Genomic DNA, 6431 nt, shown 5'->3' with positions numbered 1-6431 from the left:
GCAGACTGATTTTGGGGAAGAAATCAGAGAGAGAGTGGGAGGAAGGGTTGAGAGTGTGTGTTGTCTTTCTTTTCCAGTAAAAGAGCAGGACCCTCCCCCCTCGGCCTCGGCCTCTAGCCTGAACTAAGTTCCACCTCTACAGGGGCTCTGTGTAAGGAGGTGGGGGTGGGGGAGCAAGAGGGCACAGGGCTATGCATTCCTGAGATTCTCAAACCGGTTGGAATGGCAGAGGAAACTCCATACTGAGGGGACAGAGCAGGAGACACAGACAGAAGTGAAAAGAAAAAATGGAACACTGTGGAGCACCACAAATGTCTCCAAATGTTCCTACACACACACCCTTGATTCCTGAGCTCCTGTGGGGATGAGCTCTATCGGCTTGGTATCGGTATCTCCCTCCTCACCACCCACCCATCCTTAGCCCTCCCCCTTTCTAGGTTAGGATCAGAGGTCTCAAAGGAAGTTTTGCTAATGTGGGCAGCCCAGAGAGTTGGGGGACAAGAGTGGGAGGCAAAAGACAGTTGGAGAAAGGGTTGTTGTGGGAGGGGTGAAGGGAATTCTTTGGTACCCCTTTCTGAAGAAGCCAAGAGGAAATGAATCCCAAGGCAGAGGGACCCCACCATTCTCCTTGACCCTCCAATCTAAGGTGAAGAGACAAGGATCTCAACGCTGCTCATGAGACAAAAGAGGGAGAGTTAGCCTTTGCAGACCTCATGGAAGGTTCTCTTCTTTGGTTTCACACTGAGAGAGACCCCGTGACGTCTGGGTCACGTGCTCGCCCTGTCTCAAGATGAAACAATGCTGGCTGTGCGCATGCAGTAGCTCATACGGCTTTTAGGGGCTTTAGAGACGTATGTTCTTGGCTTGGAGTCCCTGTTCCTATCACTGACAGTCTGAGACTTTGGGCTAACCTATTCAATCCCTAAGCTCGTTTTTCTCATCTGAGAAATGGGGATAAGGAATAGTACCTACATCATACACTTGTGAGGACTAAATGAAATAATGTATATAAAGTGTTTGGCACAAAAGGCTGGGACCAGGGCCTCAATAAATGCTTATTCTTATTGTTAATATTATTGGAAGAAGATAGCTCTAACTGCTAAGTGGATGATGCATTTGAAGTCAAGGACCCTGGGTGGGACACAGTGTAAAGCAGACACGAGGTGAGGACTTGAATCGGTGGGGGTGGGGGGGTCGGGGGAGAGGTGCTGGCAAAAAGGGAAGCATAGGCACCTGAGACACAGAATGAACAGAATTTTAGTGAGAGACAGACAAAACACATGAGTCAATTGATGTAGAGATGTTGGGGTTCAGAGCTGATGGCCAAGAAAGCATTAGGCGTCTTTGGTGCAAAAAGGTGGTTTTATTAAAGCATGGGGACAGGACCCTTGGGCATAAGGAGCTGCACTGGGGTTGTGACAGGTGATTGATTATAGACTTTCAAGTTGGGAGGGGGCTAGGGACAGTACAAGCCTCTACGGTATTTTGGAAACAAGGTTTCCGGGATCCCGGGGGCGGCTAGCTACTGATAGGAAAAGGTCATTTATTACCGTTTAGTAAACTCAGTCGTACGAGACCCTTCAGATGTGTATCAGTGGGCCATATGCTTGGAGAATGATTGCTAACACATATCTTGTGGGGTAGAGATAAAGGAAGTTCCAAAGGAATTTTTTTATGTTAAAGTAGACTCACAGGATCCTGAGGAGTTGGGCTGATTGCTTTTTGCCCTTAGCGAAGTGTCAAGATCAAGGCAACTGAGCTCCCAGAGGAAGGTCACTCTGCCTGTTCCAAGGACTTGTCAATGGGCTGTAAGTAGTAAGGAAATGTAATTGTTTCTTATTTCCCACATCATAAATAATATAGTCAGATATGAAATGCTACAGAGAAGAAATGAAGGTAATGGAGCTAGGGAGTGAGAGTGACACTGCACCAGAGCCCGGAGGTGGTGAGGGAGTGGGTCAGGAGGAGATCTGGGGAAAAGCCCTCCAGACACAGGAAACAGGAAGTAGAACCCCCGTGAGACGGAAGCAAGTTTGGTTTGTTACACAAACACCAAGGAGGCCTGTGTAGCCGAGACCAGTGAGCCTGGGCTGAGTGGGAAGGGAAGCTGTTGGAGGTACAGGGCCCCGTAGGCCATTGTAGGCAGAGATCACTGGCTGGTGATGGGCTGATGGGAAATGGGGCACAGGTACACAAGGAAGCAAAACAGTTTTCCTGGAGTTCAGAAGAGTGTCTGGAACATGAATTCCTTGAGGAACAGGACAAGCCTCCCCACCGTCCCCCCCGCCCCCAGGCCCTTTGTAACTTTCTGCAGTGCAGAACCACACCAGGCCCCACGGAAGCAGTTGGGGACAGAGGCTGACTCCAACTCACAATCCAGTCCAGGTCCCACTTGGAAGGAGTCTTGTCCCTGTTCAGTGATGGACATGCAGATCCAGGCAGTCGTCAGCTATCTTTAACCACATTCAGTAATCAGAAAACAAGAATGGCTTGAAGGCTTCGCTCCTCATTCCAACCATTTTCAAATGGCCAAAAAAATCTTAACCATGCCTAGAAAAATATTAGAACTCAAGAATGTTCTGGAGACTACAAGGGACTCTTCTAACTCACACAGATAAAACCATTTCACCAACATAGTGGAAGATCTTTCAGAAGCTGGTGCTTTCTTATGTTTTATTCTCTGGAGTGTGAGCTTTACAGGTAGAGAGGTTAGATTGTGAGGAGGAAGGGGTGCAGGAGAGGGGCAAGGAGACAAGGGATGCTGTTAGCAGAGTGGGCTGGAAGTCCTGACTGGTGTGTTTGGCTCAGGAGGGCCCTCTGGCCAGCTCCACAGACAGGTCTGGTTTTAAAAAGTGCCAGGGAGCCATGGATTTGCATGTTATTTGCGTTCCAGGCTTCAATTCCAGGTATGTGGAATGAAATGAATGAATGAACAGTATTCAGGCTCTTGGTTAAGGGGTGGACTCAGGAATCCAGACCACACTGAGGATCCAATCACTGGTCCCACTTGGATCAGGAGACATAGACACAGAGACAGAATAAACAGTCAAAGAGACAGAGAGACAGTCTTAGAGAGACAAACACCACCAAGTCCTTTTTTACCAGGGAGTTTCCAGTCAAAGCAAGAAAGCAAAATCCACAGAATTTATTTTAAATAAATCAACTTTTAAGAACTAGGGAGAGAGTTACACACAGGTAGATAAACGCAACATCATCCCTGACTTATCTCCACCTCTGTCCCTCCATCATCCACGTCCAGCTTCTAACTGGAGTGTGCACCAGGAGTCGGCCTTCTTGATAAGGTCCCTTACTTGGTGTCTGCCTAGCCTCCAAATTAGTTAGACTCTAAGGTCCTTAAGGACAGGTGGCTTTTATTTCCTTGGTCAAACCATCTTTTCACTCCACCCTCCAGGGCCCCCAAGTCCAGTGCTTAAACACATGCTTATTAAACACCCAGTGTAAGGGGTTCCCCAGAATATCAGATGAGGCAAATGCTCTCCAGGAACTTAGCTCTGGCTAACAGACAAGACACAGGCAGCATGTAAAATGGTCCATTTAAAGGACAAGGCAGAAAGGGACTCAGGCTCAATCTACAACAGCACTGGACATAAAAAAGATGGAGAAGACTAGAAAGGTGTGTGGTTAGAAAAAAAAAAAATACTATGATTAGCTCCTTGGGACAGAGATCGAGGCCCGGGAAGGGCATGCTAAACTGCCAAGGAAGATGTTTAAGGGCAGAGTGGGGCATTAGGTTTGGGACCACGAAGGAGGTGCAGCCCCACTGCACGCTGCCATAAGCAGTCCTCCTTCCCCAACCCTTGAAATGCTGTCTTCTCAATCAACGTTTAATGCAGTTACCCCTACTCCTCACTGGCCGGCCAGAGAAGCAGCTTGCACTCCTGGCTTGAAGAAAAAGCACCAAATCATTCACCTGCTCTCTGTGACAACAGGTCTCAGTCCATTCCTGATGTAAAAGACAGATTACAAATATGGAGTTATAACATTTTCTGATTATACGGGCTACAGCTGTCCAGATAAGAGATTTTAAGATAATGTGATCAGGGAAGGCTTCAGGGAGATGGGATTTGGGTGTGTGTGCTCTGTAGGTACTTAAGAAAGAACCAGGAGTAAACTGAATGAGGTGTGTCCAGCAGACTGAAGACTCTGGGCTCCTTCTACATCTCTTTCCCACACTTTCCCTTCCGGACATTGATGTTCTGCAGAGTGGAAGGACAATCTCCAGGAGTCAAGCAGTTGATGGCTACTTGTCATCTGAGAAAGGAGAAGTCAACAGCTATGATCTGTCCCATTAGGGTAAGACTCTGACCTGGGCCTTAATTGTAAAACCAAGCCGTATTAACACTGGCCTTAAAGTTGAACTTTGAATCACTACCTTGACCGAATTCTATTCCAAGCAGGATTATGGCCCTCCACATTTCAGAATCTTAGACTCTGACAAGACCCTAGGTATCTGGTCCAACCACTCACAATGAGAATTATTCTTGCCCTATCCCTGACAGCCCAGAGAGGCAGGCTGTACTAATATTATTTCAAGGTTTGTCTTCTGGCTCAAAGTGTTTGAGTTTCTCTTTTCTATCCCACAGGGGATTCATGTGTAAGTTCCCCCTTATCTTAGTGGGTGACCAGCATGACCCCATATACCCTTATGTCCCTCCTCACCTCCAAAGCTGGGAATGATAGTCATGGCCTCTTAATAGAGGTCAGGATTCAGCAAAGGTGAAATAAGGCTCCGGGCTCTAAGGGAAGATGCTGGACTGAGCCTTACATTTTAGGATGAATTCAAAGCTATGGGTAGGTTCCTTCTGGGCAGGGAAATATGGTGACCTTCCCAGGAGCTCAGCATGTAGCCTGAGTCAACGACAGGGCCTAAGAGTCTATATTCCACCTCGCCCTGGCCCATCCAAGTGGAGCAAGGGAGAAGACAAAGTCAAAGTGTCAGTCGTCTATCTCTCTTACTCTGGCAAGACATATTTGAGAACTGGAGGGATGGCACAGAAGGACCAGAGGCTGAAACATAAAAACAATGGGGTTCTTAAGTGAACCCTCTCCCTCTCCTTAGGCCTTTCATAGGCCACGTAAAACCAGGTGGTGATGGACAGACTACGCGATGCGGTTGCTGGCAGTACTTTTTCAGGTCACGTGTTTCTGCCCCAGGGCACTAAAACTTGGAGCTAACATTGCTAGGGGCAGTGGGTAGAAGATGCTGGCACAATTACAGGAGCTAAAGAAGAGAAGAGTTGATACCACAGAGAAGTATGAAGCGCCTCATATATAGAAGAGCCAATTTCCACAATGTCTCCATGAGGAACAAGGAAAAGTACTCTTACATCCAACCCCAAATGGGACTCCTAGGAGCAATAGTGGGTCCCCAGCAACAAATGGGACAGAACTAACCTCCATGCCTTAGACCATGTATTTTCAAATGTTCTATCTGATTTTCTCTGTACAGGGTCCAGGAGTGATTGGTGGGACTGTAGTTCCTGTTGAAGGCTCTGTATCTAGATAGAGTTCATCAGCCCTCAAGTGTTACTTTTTAAGAGGAGGTAGGTGATTATGGGCACTGAACACAGGGAAGAAGGAAAAACAGGAGAAAAGGAAGGCAAGAGGCTTTAGTTTAAAGCAGTTTAACTAAGATACTGGTAGCATGCCCTTGGCCATGGAATGCAGGAACCTCCTTCTCCCCTCCCTGGTCATCAAAACCCACCCTTAAATGAAGGAGAAACTAAGTTCCCAGATGTTAGTCCTAAATTTGTTGGCTAGTTCTCTGGAAAAATGGCCCACTACAGATGTCTACATTTGGTTCCCACTGAGCCACCCTGGGCTACAACCTATGTCTCAGCTTGGTCCACCCATGTAGGGTGGTCTCAGGATCACTAACTTCGCCTTGTACATAAATGCACTGGTTAGAAAGGGGGTCCACGTTCAGACAGGCTCAACAATTCCTTATATATTTTTCAAAGTGCTTTTGTTGCATGTTTCATTTTCTGTTATACATGGCAATAAATATTTGTTGCTTTGGTCTGTACAAAAAGTCTGTGAGGAAGGTAAGACAGATGTTGTTATCTAAATGGACAAACAATAAATACAGACACCTATCTTGTTCTGAGTCCCCCCAGATAATAGCAAGAGCACCTGAAAAACTCAGGTCTTTTGACTCATAGTCCAAATCTATGCCATACTGCCACCTTTCCATTTGTCACTGAAATACATTAAGTACCAAGAATCCACGTGCAGGAGTCATACACTGAGCCTGCACACTGTAGCTTTCTAAAAGAGAATGTGAAAGGTCTCAGCAACTCATAAATAGAAAGCTATTTATTTCCTATAGAAAAACACAAGAAAGAAAAAGAGAAAGAAAGAAAGAAAGAAAGAAAGAAAGAAAGAAAGAAAGAAAGAAAGAAAGAAAGAAA

Source organism: Phoca vitulina, unplaced genomic scaffold (genome assembly GCF_004348235.1).
Source record: "Phoca vitulina isolate PV1807 unplaced genomic scaffold, GSC_HSeal_1.0 scaffold23, whole genome shotgun sequence".
NCBI classification, from domain to species: domain Eukaryota; kingdom Metazoa; phylum Chordata; class Mammalia; order Carnivora; family Phocidae; genus Phoca; species Phoca vitulina.
Note: the sequence above shows the minus strand (reverse complement) of the source record.